We start from the raw sequence: 13,975 nt of genomic DNA on the forward strand, positions 1-13,975 counted from the left end.
ATGAAACATGAAGTATTTCTTCTGTGTGATGACCCATTATTCTACAAATTATAATCTTAAAAAGGAGAAAACGGAGTAACGGATACAAAATATATGCAAAAGTATAAATTTTATTAGTACTCACATCAAGTGCTGACAAGTATACAAGTTGACTAAAATAGGGGGGATAAGCCCCAATGATACAACAATCAGGACAGACAAGGACAGGGTAAATAAAATGATACCAGTGCTCGAAATCTACATGGCACAACGTTCAGTCAGCCCATGGGCATTGCACATAACAGACATGTGTCTAATGGTAAAAGATAGTCAAATATGGCATACTCAATTAAATGTGTATTGTACATAGTTGTACATGTCTAGAGCGCCAAAAAAAAAAAAAAAAAAAAAAAAAAAACATCCAGAGGGGTCAATGTGCAAGTCCAATGGACACTGAACATAAATGAATCAATGACATGTGGAAGGATTCTTACATAGTAAATAACATATGTATCAGCATATCAAAACTGCGCAATTGTGCCAGAGAGAACCCGGGAGACGACCCGCCCAGCGGTCCAAATGACCGAAGTGTGGAAACAAGTAAAGGCAGGCTGCTTACCGGGGAGCAGAGGAGGTGAAGGCCCATGCAACGACACCCATATATGTTCAAATATCGGCATCTGTCAGTCATGACATCACTTCCTTTCTCAGTGACAACAAAATCTCATCTTCTAACACATTAAGCTGTAGTGGTCACAGATAAATCACATAGGGGCCTGGGAGAGGATGAGATGCATGAGTCAGATGATGAAAAATGTCTTCTAAAATTAGACTTCATTCACAATAGTTATTTTTCCTTGACAAAAGTGTTTGTTCCTCTGTTACAATTAGAATTGGTTGCTGCCATTTGTTAATTAAAGAGATTGTTTGTGATTTCCAAAAGTTGGCCAAGAGCACAAATTGTTTAAAATAATAAAATAGTTGCTACTCACCTATTAAGTGCTATATTAAATGATTGTGAAGTATTATGAGGATAACAATTTTCATGGGAGTGCTTCCTTAATTTCATGTTTGTTGTACTTGTTTCATACTTAAACTCTTTAAAACTCTTTGTCTACTACATCTCAGAATAACTAAGGCGCACTTTAAATTAAAAATTAATTATAAATAATATTCTTTGTGTCTGTGTATATTTTAATGAAGTTTTTTTTATTTATAACCCATTCACTATTTCTCTGAACATAATTCTCCATCAATCTCCACCGCACCCAAAAACACTACAAATAGTGGCTGGTGACTACCACATGCAGTTTGTCTATCCCCCAGTCCCTCAAAATGACTGGACCACCATTGTAAATAAGCATCTGTACTTTGTATTCCCCTCACCTCATTGTAGATTGTAAGTTCTTACAGGTAGGGTCGTCTTATTTTTGTTTTAATTACTGTATTATCTTTAACTACCGTATATAGTATAAACCGACCCGAGTATAAACCGACCCCCCTAATTTTGCCACAAAAAAACTGGAAAAACTTATGTCTCGAGTATAAACCTAGGGTGGAAAATGCAGCAGCTACTGGTAAATTTCAAAAATAAAAATAGATATCAGTAAAAGTAAAATTAAATGAGACACCAGTAGGTTAAATGTTTTTGAATATCCATATTGAATCAGGAGCCCCATATAATGCTCCATACAGTTCATGATGGTCCCATAAGATGCTCGATACAAAATACACCCCATATAATGCTGCATAAAAGGTTAATAATAGCCCCATAAGATGCTACATAGAATAATAAGCCCCATATGCTGCTCCATAAAGGTTATTTTAATTATTTATTTTATTTTTTATATAGCGCTAATATATTCCGCAGCACTTTACATATATTATCATTGCTGTCCCCGATCGGGCTCACAATCTAAATTCCCTATCAGTATGTCTTTGGAATAGGTTGGAAAGGTTATGGCCCCATAAGATGCTCCACAGATTATGCCCCATATGCTGCCCCATAAGATGCTCCACAGATTATGCCCCATATGCTGCCCCATAAGATGCTCCATAGATTATGCCCCATATGATGCCCCATAAGATGCTGTATAGATTATGCCCCTTATGATGCTCCATATATTATGCCCCATATGCTGCTCCATATGATGCTCCATATGTTTTGCCCCATATGATGCTCCATATATTATGCCCAATATGCTGCTGCTAATAAAAAGAAAGACATGCTCACTTCTCATCGCTAGGGACCAGGTGCCGGTGTCCTGAGCAGGATTTTTTTTTTTAATTACGATGAGCTCTGTATGAAATGTTATGTTAAGTGGTGTCATAAACTCAGGTTGGGTTATCTTTGTGGCCAGTTAATGGTTCTAATTATTGCTAGACACCTTCCTCACATACAGCAGTGCTTTAACATTTGTGAACCCTTTAGAATGTTCCATATTTCTTCATAAATTTGTCCTAAAACTACATCAGATTTTCACAGAAGTTCTAAAAGTAGACACAGAGAACCAAGTCAAACGAGTCAAAATATTAGACTTTTTTAATAAGGAAAATGATCCAGTATCATATGTCTGTAAATGGTCAGAATATGTGACCCTTTGCTGTCACTATCTAGTGTGATCCCCTTGAGCAGCAATAACTATAGCTAAACATTTTCAGTAATTGCTGATTAGTCCTGCACATTGGCATAGAGAAACGTTAGCAGTCTACTGCAGTACTGCAGTCTAAGGCTAGTTTCACACTTGCGTTTAAGGCCGCAGCGTCGGCCTGCGCACGGCCGCTGCTAAGCCCCGCCCCTGCCGTGCCTCCGCCAGTAGCTCCGCCTACGGACGCATGACGCTGCATACGTCCTGCGTCCCCTATCTTTAGCACTGGGGACGCAGGCCGTGCGCAGGTATGCGTTTGGCAGCGCATGCATCCTTTTGACGCTGCGCCAACCAGCGCCAAACGCAACAGGTTGCAATTTGTTGCGCTCGGCGCAGCGTCAAAAGGACGCATGCGCCACCAAACGCTTACCTGCAAACGGCCTGCATCCCCAGTGCTAAAGATAGGGGACACAGGACGCATGCAGCGTCATGCGTCCATAGGCGGAGCTACTGGCGGAGGCATGGCAGGGGGGCGGGGCTTTGCAGCGGCCGTGCGCAGGCCGATGCTGCGGCCTTAAACGCAAATGTGTAACTAGCCTAAGTACATTCTGCAGTTATCTTTTCTGATGAAGCCTCTTCAGACTGGTTGAGACCTCTAGAAGAATGATTGTCCAGGAAGCAAAGTGAGCATTTAGTTGGCTCCCTTCCACTGGACAGGTCATCACACTGTGATAGGTTTTATTCACACAATTATTTTATAAATTGTACAATTTTCATTCTGAAAACTGATGTTTTTCACCTGTATGAAAATTTATTTTAGGTCCTTATGTCTCCACATCTGAGAAAAACTATCCTATTTCTCTGACCATACTTTTGATCAGAGTTTGATCAGAGTGACAGAAGTATTTCCTGGGCGTCAGGGAAGAAAAAAAAAGTTTCTCTACCTTCTCCATTCTGTCAGTCTGTGAAAATCGAAATGCACTCGGATGTAATTCGAGTGCGGTTGGATATTTTTCATGGACCTATAGACTAGCATTGCCGATTTTGATTGGAAACTCGGATCACAATTGGACGTGTCTCCAATCTTTTCCGCAGACCACTCTGTCCGAGGAAAAAAACGGCAATGTGCAAAGCCCCATAGAATGTCATAGATACGAATGCTATCCATGAAACCCAGATATAGCACTTGTACAAAAAAATCGGTCTTGTGCACGAGCCCTTAGATGCATATTAAATTTATTTCTGTCATTTGCTATATACAGTGCTTTGAAAAAGTATTCATAACCAATGAACTTTTCCACATTTTTTTTTATATTACACCCAAACTTTAATGTATTTTATGTCATATACCATCCAAATTCGCTAGTATTTGTGAAATGTATAGGAAACGATACATGGCTTTCTAAATATTTTAAAAGTATAAATCTGAAAAACGTGATGTACATTTGTATTCAGCCTCCCTGAGTCAATGGTTTGTAGGACCACCTTTCACTGCAATTACTGCTGCAAGTCTTTTGGGGTAAATTTCCACCAGCTTTGCACATATAGAGGCTGATATTGGTCTATTGTACTTATCAAACTATCTCTAACACAGTGAGATTGGATGGAGAGTGTCTGGGAAGAGCAGTTTTCAAGTCTTGCCACAGATTCTCAGTGGGATTTAAGTCTGGATTTTGACTGGGCCATTCAGACATATGAATATGCTTTGATTTAAGCCATTCCATTGTAGCTCTGGTAGTATGTTTAGGGTCGTTGTACTGCTAGAAGGTGAAATTACATCCTAGTCTCAATACTTTTGCAGCTACTAACAACTTTTCTTCCTGGATTGCCCTGTATTATTCTCCATCTATATTCCTATTAACTCTGACCAGATTCTCTGTCCATGCTGAAAAAAATTATCCCCACAGCGTGATGCTTCCCCCACCGTGTTTGACTGTTGATGGTGTTTTCAGGGAGATATGTAGTGTTAGTTTTTTGCCATATATAGCTGTGGAGACACAGGACGACAGCGGGTGCTCTGGTCCGCTAGCCAAAACCGCATGGACCAGGGATCATCCCACCGAACGCCCACTCTCTTTTTACTGTGGGCCTAATACTGCTCAGACAACACAAGGTGAGAGTAAAATAGTGTGTAAATACTTTATTGAACCACAAAACGGAAATAACACATAGAAAAGTTCCAGACATTTACTCAAGATGGTACAAATTTACAGAGTCTTACCCTTCCACTGACTTGCAGAGATAAGAGCAGCTGTGACTTCAGAGCTTCCAGGGCCAACTACTCCCACCTGTGGCATGCACAGAGAGGAGGTAACAAAAAGGTAAGGAAACTGACAGACCATTGCATTACAAGGCCCTTTTGACGTACGGTCACAACCTGTCTTCTCCAAATATCTCCATGGAGCCAGGTGACCAGTGGGTCCCAATCCTGGCTTTCCCAAATGTATCCATGGGGCTCAGGTGACTGATGTGTCCAACTCTATACTCTAGGTTTCCCAATGTATGTATTTAGGTGTAGATTTAATGCTGGGATTCTGCACTCTAAGCATCACTTTGTGTTTTTTTTGAGGGAGGCTGCCCTGGAGTGGTGCTTCTAACCTAAGGTCCCTGCCCTGCTCCTATACTCCCTGTTGCCGTCTTCACCTTTTATCTGCGCCATCTTGTGACTGCAACTTCTGTCTGTGGGAAGTCAGTAGTAACAGAAACGCTATCAGGCCACGTTCACACGTTCAGTATTTTACCTCAGTAGTTGTAAGGCAAAATCAGGAGTGGAATAATCAGAGGAAAATTATAATAGAAGCACGTCACCACTTCAGGATTTCTCACCAATCCTGAGTTGGCCTTACAAATACTGATGTAAAATACTGACCAAATACTGAATGTGTGAATGTGGCTTTAGGCTTGTTTCACACGTCTTGATATTTCCAGTACCGGAAAACCGGTACTGGAGATATCCATGTCCGTGTGTGTAATACGTGTGGCAACTGTGTGCCACCCATGAGCCGCATCAGTACCACACGAGCCCTACTATACTCTAACCTATTAAACATTTGTTAAAATATCCAATACAATTTAGGTATATTTTTAGCTATTTTTCAATTTTTAAAATAATCAATAATATCACATACAGGGGACAAATACCACTGCACCATGACCAAACCATATAATACCACCACATAATGACCTATAATACCACATACAATGGAACAAATACCACCACAAAATGTCCAGACAACATATTACCACCACATAGAGACCGATAATACCACATACAGGGAACTAATACAGGGAAAAAATACCGCCACACCATGACCAGACCACATTTTACCACCACAGTGACCGAATAATACCACATATAAGTAACAAATACCATCACACCATGTCCAGACACCATATTACCACCATAGTGACTGAATAATACAACATACAAGGAACAAATATCACCACACCATGACCAGACCACCTATTACCACCACATGATGACCGAATAAAACCACATACAAGGGACATCTACCACCACACCATGATCAGACCACATATTACCACCACATGGTGACCAAATAATACCACACACAAGGAACAACTACCACCACACCATGACCAGAACACATATTACCACCACATAGTGACCAACTAATACCACACCATGACCATGCACCATATTACCACCAGAGTGACCGAATAATACTACATACAAGGAACAAATACCACCACACCATGTCCAGACATCATATTACCACCACAGTGACCGAATAATACCACATACAAGGAAGAAATACCACCACACCATGACCAGACCACATGTTACCACCACATGGTGACCAAATAATAGCACATACAAGGAAAAAATATCACCACACCATGGCCAGACAACATATTACCACCACATAGTGACTGAATGCTACAACACTGATCATTAACAAAAAAACACAATACCTATATCACCTTAAGCACCATTATACACAGGAAATCTGTACATAGTATGCAGTGTCTGTGTACAGGTAATATAGTGATCACCGGTGAAATTATACAAAAGAGCTCTGTCTATAATTTCAGTGTAAAGGTAATATAGTGATCACCAGTGACATTATACACAGGAGCTCTGTATAGAGTGTCAGTGTACAGGTAATATAGTGATCACCGGTGACATTATGCACAGGAACTCTGTATATAGTGTATAGCGTACAGGTAATACAGTGATCACTGGTGACATACACAGGAGCTTTGTATATAGTGTCAGTGTACAGGTAATATAGTGATCACCGGTGACATTATACACAGGAGCTCTGTGGATAGTGTCAGTGTACAGGTAATACAGTGATCACCGGTGACATTATACACCAGACCGCTGTGTATAGTGTCAGTGTACAGGTAACACACTAACTCACCAGTGACATCTCTAGGTGAAGACCTTCATCTTTGCTTTTCATCTTTCATCCAGCACAGACCGCTGTCACTTCTTCCAGCTAAGGCTCATATCTGCAGGAAATAACAGTTATCTAGAGCACCGCTTGCAGAACACATTACTGAATTTTAACCCAAATTCTAAACTACACCAGATGAAGAAAAAAAGCAACAGTGTCGCTCTGCACAATAACAGGGTCACCTCCCCCATTTAAAACAGTATCCTCAAAAAATAAAATAAATACATCACTGCAGTAATAATATCCCTTAATTAGCATATAACGCAGGAATAGAACAATCCACAAAATAGATTATCTGTGTAGCAAGGTGGATATTAAAACTTAACCTTTATTAGGTAAAATTGTAAAAACCAAATTAGTCAAACAGCAAAAACAAAGGGGTACTACAGTGAAGGACGTGCCCTATAACCAGCGAACAAAAAAAAAGAAGGGAGGTTTTGTTAAAAAGGTACTACTGGCCTATCAGAGCCTCAATATTAATCTGACCTGATAGCAAAATGACTATAGTTGCCCACAGGATATGTCATCCACTTGCCCAAGTAAGTCACAATAACATGTATGGGTATAACATCCTTTTTTTACAAGCACATTTGTACCATATAAATGAGATCATGTATATACTATTCATCCTATGGGCAACTATAGTCATTTTGCTGTCAGGTCAGATTAATATTGAGGATCTGCGAGGCCAGTAGTACCTTTTTAACAACCCCCCCTTCTCTGTTCATTGGTTATAGGGCACTTCCTTCACTGTGGTACCCCTTTGTTTTGTTGTTTGATTAATTTGGCTTTTTACAATTTTACCTAATAAAGGATAAGTTTTAATATTCACCTTGCTACACAGATAATCCCTTAATTAGCCCCTGTGGTATATCCTGGCCCCCGTGTGTCAAATTCCTGGCTCCAGCCATATGTTCTCATGAGTATCCATTCTGCCCCCATGTGATGTCCCATGATCCTGCCCTATCTTTCTCCATCGTATCCATCCTGCCCCATCTGTCTCCAATCCTGCCCCCATCTGTCTCCATCCTACTCCAGGATCCTGCCCCCTGCTCTGTTCTGCTCGCCCATGCTCCATTCTGCCACCTGTGCTCCATTCTGCCCCCCTGTGCTCCATTCTGCCCTCCCCTGTGCTCCATTCTGCCCTCCCCATGCTCCATTCTGGCCCCCGTGCTCCATTCTGCCCCGTGGCAAATTTTAGGCCACACACCTGACCACACCCATTCCACAACTAGTCACACCCATATCCACACCCCAATCACACTCATTTAGCACTGCTGATCACACTGACTAGTACTGAGGGCACAGTGGCTGGTACTATGGACACACTGACTGGTACTGAGGAAAAGAAAGAACGGAGAGAGAGAAAAAAGAAAGAACAGAGAGAGAGAAAGAAACAGAAAGAAAAAACTGAGAGAGAGAAAGAGGGGAAAGAAAGAACAGAGAGAGAAAGTGTCATGGTCACGCGTGTCTGGACGCAGATGTTACCGCAAGGCGTACCCATATGACACACGTGACCCTGGATACACCGCCTCCAGTGGGGCGAATTTAAATAATAAACACGTGCAGCTGGATACACCGCCTCCAACTGGCAAATTTAGGTATTACACGTTAATATAAATTCTGGAAACCCCGCCTCCAGAACGGCGAATTTAAATAATAAGGGGGACCTGGGAAACATTAACAATGCTGGGCCCTGCGATAGGGAATGGGGACGAGGAGACCTCCTAAGCTCCCCTGAGCCAGCATCCCTGCACTCCTTACGTTCCCTATACAGGCTCCGCACCTGTCGCCGCACGCGAACCTTAAACCCTTGCTCGCCCTGACCCTAAACCCTCACTAGGGAATTGGTCGGTGCGGAGACTAATCCCACCACTGCACTAACAACACACATGAGGGAAAGAGACAATACAGGGGGACACCACTTAGCTTTATGCTCTGTGCTTATGCTCCTGCAACAGAGCCCTCCACCTGCGTGCGTCTTCTCCTCCACCTGGATCCATCACCATAACAGGATCCTTCACCATAGTGCAGCCTTGGAGCAGAGTCCACCACCAGTTGCTGCTGCTTAGTAACATAGTCCCAAAAGTGAGTTCAGCTTCTGCCACGAAGGCAAGCATGCTTGAGTCCAGCTCAGCAGCCAAGTCCCACATGGTGAGTGCCACTCTCCATAGTCATCACTCCACCAGTCCATGCAGACACTTCCTGCCGACACCATCACTGCGACCCCACCACGCCATGCCAGCCCTTCGTCCAGACACCATAGCTGACACATGTCCCCCCTGGCTAAGCTGCGCAGGCCTCCTCCTCAGCTCCATCCTTCCACCAGGCTCTCACCAACTCAGAATCAATGAAAGAATGAATATCACCAGCAGTGATTGCACACCCTGAGACTCATTTATAGAGCCCCACACCTGAATCATAATTACAGAGAACTTTAAACTGAAAACCTAAGGTGCGATACCACTAACCACCACCGGGGACAGTCAAGTCACCTTGGCAACTTGCCAAAAGGAAAAAAAGTTCACTCTGTGCTTTTAAAACTGTCAGATCACTTCAGATCATGACAGTACCCCCTCCTTAATGAGGGGCCTCTGGACCCTCAAGACCACTCCTCATTAGGGAAACACCTACAGCGGGGATGCCCAGATCCTGAGTTCACCCCACCACTACCTGAATTCAGGTTTATGACAAACACACCGTTGGTATTGGCAATATAGTTCATTTTGGAGGCACCACTCATCTCCACAGCGCCGACCTGGGGAACGAGTTTACGTATGTGTATGTTTGTTTGTTATGAGCTGATCAGGCTCCATAACACACTTCCACAAGATGTTTTTTGGTGGCACCCATACACGCTCGTTCACACACAGGTCCGGACCTGAACGTTTATTGCACACATTCATTTGTCATATGTTTGGTGAACTCCTTCTGGACACGACAACAGAGGCATCTCCCTGCTGTCACCACACTCACTCTCCCGCTATTCACCAAGGGACACCACCCTCCAACCCTTTCATCACGAGGTTTGCGCCTCCCCGGGTTGGTCAATGGCGAGAGTTGAGATTTGTCCCTACTCCCCCGCAGCACACCTGCCGTTCACACCTGTAGAAGAAGGGGACAGGGATATGGAGGAAATATACACTCGCTGGTCGCCTTCCTCCAAACGACCAGGAGGGGCTGCTTCTTCGGTGGTATTGAAGATTTGGCGTAAGCCACGCGGACTCTACACCAGTCTGCTCATCACTGGAACGCACCCCTTCACCTCGGGGAACACCAAGCAGCTCCGTGGGGCACCATTCCTCCCACCTGCCTGGGTACGCCCACGTGCATGAGCAAGTCCCGCTCCCCAGCAGCGACTCCAGGGGCTTTTAGCCAGACCCGCAATTTGCCAAAGCCGCCATTTTGATTTCCTGGTTACCTGAGCAGAGGCCCCAGACCGTGATAACTGCTGCTGCAGCGGTTCTAAACACCTTGCCGCTCCCCACTCACCTCAGTGAGGCCCGGCAGCAATTACTCAGCGGTCTCCACATGGCCAAAGCTCACCAGAGAAAAAAAAACTGTTTGGCTGGTGATAATGTCATGGTCACGCGTGTCTGGACGCACATGTTACCGCAAGGCGTACCCATATGACACACGTGACCCTGGATACACCGCCTCCAGTGGGGCGAATTTAAATAATAAACACGTGCAGCTGGATACACCGCCTCCAACTGGCGAATTTAGGTATTACACGTTAATATAAATTCTGGAAACCCCGTCTCCAGAACGGCGAATTTAAATAATAAGGGGGACCTGGAAAACATTAACAATGCTGGGCCCTGCGATAGGGAATGGGGACGAGGAGACCTCCTAAGCTCCCCTGAGCCAGCGTCCCTGCACTCCTTACGTTCCCTATACAGGCTCCGCACCTGTCGCCGCACGTGAACCTTAAACCCTTGCTCGCCCTGACCCTAAACCCTCACTAGGGAATTGGTCGGTGCGGAGACTAATCCCACCACTGCACTAACAACACACATGAGGGAAAGAGACAATACAGGGGGACACCACTTAGCTTTATGCTCTGTGCTTATGCTCCTGCAACAGAGCCCTCCACCTGCGTGCGTCTTCTCCTCCACCTGGATCCATCACCATAACAGGATCCTTCACCATAGTGCAGCCTTGGAGCAGAGTCCACCACCAGTTGCTGCTGCTTAGTAACAGAGTCCCAAAAGTGAGTTCAGCTTCTGCCACGAAGGCAAGCATGCTTGAGTCCAGCTCAGCAGCCAAGTCCCACATGGTGAGTGCCACTCTCCATAGTCGCCACTCCACCAGTCCATGCAGACACTTCCTGCCGACACCATCACTGCGACCCCACCACGCCATGCCAGCCCTTCGTCCAGACACCATAGCTGACACATGTCCCCCCTGGCTAAGCTGCGCAGGACTCCTCCTCAGCTCCATCCTTCCACCAGGCTCTCACCAACTCAGAATCAATGAAAGAATGAATATCACCAGCAGTGATTGCACACCCTGAGACTCATTTATAGAGCCCCACACCTGAATCATAATTACAGAGAACTTTAAACTGAAAACCTAAGGTGCGATACCACTAACCACCACCGGGGACAGTCAAGTCACCTTGGCAACTTGCCAAAAGGAAAAAAAGTTCACTCTGTGCTTTTAAAACTGTCAGATCACTTCAGATCATGACAGAAAGAAAGAACAGATAGAGAAAGAAAGAACAGAGGGAGAAAGAAAGAACAGAGAGAGAGAAAGGAAGAACACAGAGAAAGAAAGAACAGAGAGAGAAAGGAAAAACAGAGAGAATGAGGGGAAAGAAAAAGAACAGAGAGCGAAAGAAAGAACAGAGAGAGAGAAAAAAGAGGGGAAAGAAAGAACAGAGAGAGAAAGAAAGAGGGGAAGAAAGAAAGTAAGAAAGAAAGAACAGAGAGAGAAAGAGGGGTAAGAAATAAAGAACAGAGAGAGAAAGAAAGAACAGAGAGAAAAAAGAAAGGCGAGAGAAAGAAAGAACAGAGCGAGAAAGAAACAAAGAAAGAGGGGAAAGAAAGAAAGAACAGAGAGAGAAAGAAACAGAGAGAGAAAGAAAGATTCTATAAAGATACTATAGCAGCCCGGCTTCCATTGTAGTGCCCAACTCAGCCTCCCGGTGCAGGACATATTATGATCTGCTCACATGGCTGGCATCCCCAAATCCAAGGTGATCTCGCTGTCCATGCTGTCGGAGGACACGGTGATGGCTCTAAAGCATTCCCTGAAGTGCCTCCATGGTTCCGTCACAATCTCCTCCCGAAATTACCTATTTTCCGGTCAGCTTCCAGCACGTAACTTCCGGTGGAACATCACGTGCAAGTTTTAAAGTGCTCCTCGGGGCTCCGCAATGTACTCCTGTGTCTGCGGGAAAAGTAAGCTCCCGGCCGGGACAGCGGAACAGACTCTCAAAATCGGGACTATCGCGCTGGATCCGGGACGGTTGGGAGGTATGAATGCTCCCCACCATACACCTTGCGCACACACGGTTCTGCTTTGTATGCCTCATACACATGCGGCTCTGCTCCATACACCTTGTACACACATAGCCATGCTACATACACCTCGTACACACATGGCTCCACTCCGTAAACCTTATATACATGTGGCTCTGCTCCATACACCTTGTACTCATGCGGCTACACTCCGTACACACACGGCTCAACTCTGTACACTTCATACACACAGGGCTCCATTTCGTACATCCCGTACACACGTGGCTCTGCTCCATACACCCTGTACACACTCGGCTCTGCTCCGCTCCGTACACCTCGTACACACATGGCTCTGCTCCGTACACCTCGTACACACACGGCTCTGCTCCGCACACCCCGTACACATGCAGCTCCACTCTTTACACCTCATACACACACGGTTCTGCTCCGTACACCTTGAACAAACACGGCTCCACTCCGTACACCTTGTATACACATAGCTCTGCAACATCCACCCTGTAAACCCCTCCTGACCCCACACATAAACTTCCCCTCATCCAGCACCATGACAACCAGCACAGCAAAGTCCTGCATACACTGAGGCCCCTGATCATGTGACTTCTGATTCCTCCCCTCCTGTGACCTCATCACAGGTGTCCCATGCGCACAGAACAGCCATTTATGAGCAACCCAAGCAGATGCAGGAGAGGAGAATCTGCCGCCCCCTTTCTTCTGGGACGCACCGCTGCCTGAGGAAAAGTGCTCAACTTGTCTCATAGTAGGTGCGCCCCTGGTTATACATGCTCTCGGCCAGAACCTGTCCAGTGGGCGTGGCCTCATTCTATACACTTGTATGGAGCGAGTCCGCCCCTCTAATTGGCCATGCCCACCAGATCTACATCCTTCTAAATAACCTAATAACTGTAAGATACAATATTGTTACGCTGTAGGAAGACATCCAGGCCTCTCTTGAACCCCTCGACTGAGTTCGCCATCACCACCTCCTCAGGCAGGGAATTCCAGATACTCACTGCCCTAACAGTAAAGAATCCTCTTCTATGTTGGTGGAAAAACTTTCTATCCTCCAGATGCAGAGAATACCCTCTTGTGACCATCACATTCCTTGGTATAAACAGATCCTCGGAGAGATATTTGTATTGTCCCTTTATATACTTATACCTGGCTATTAGATCACCCCTCAGTAGTCTTTTTTCTAGACTAAATAATCCTAACTTTGCTAATCTCTCTGATGTTAGTTCATATAGGGAGGACTTATGTTGAAGGTCAAATTTCAAAAGGGGGGACAGTGAGGAGGTCATATTGTATAATTGGAATAATGTGGTCACCAAATGTCATAAATGGAGAAAGCATAGGGCTCTTAATTTATAATGGGGGAAAGTGAGGGCCATATTCCTGATGTTGTATTATAAATTGATGATGGTGTTGCTGCTGTTTTCATACACTGATGTTTTAGTTGAAAATTGTTCATACGGAGTGTTAGGTGTCAGATCCCACCAAT

Source organism: Dendrobates tinctorius, unplaced genomic scaffold (genome assembly GCF_039654945.1).
Source record: "Dendrobates tinctorius isolate UK_male_01 unplaced genomic scaffold, ASM3965494v1 ptg000171l, whole genome shotgun sequence".
Taxonomy (NCBI): Eukaryota; Metazoa; Chordata; class Amphibia; order Anura; family Dendrobatidae; genus Dendrobates; species Dendrobates tinctorius.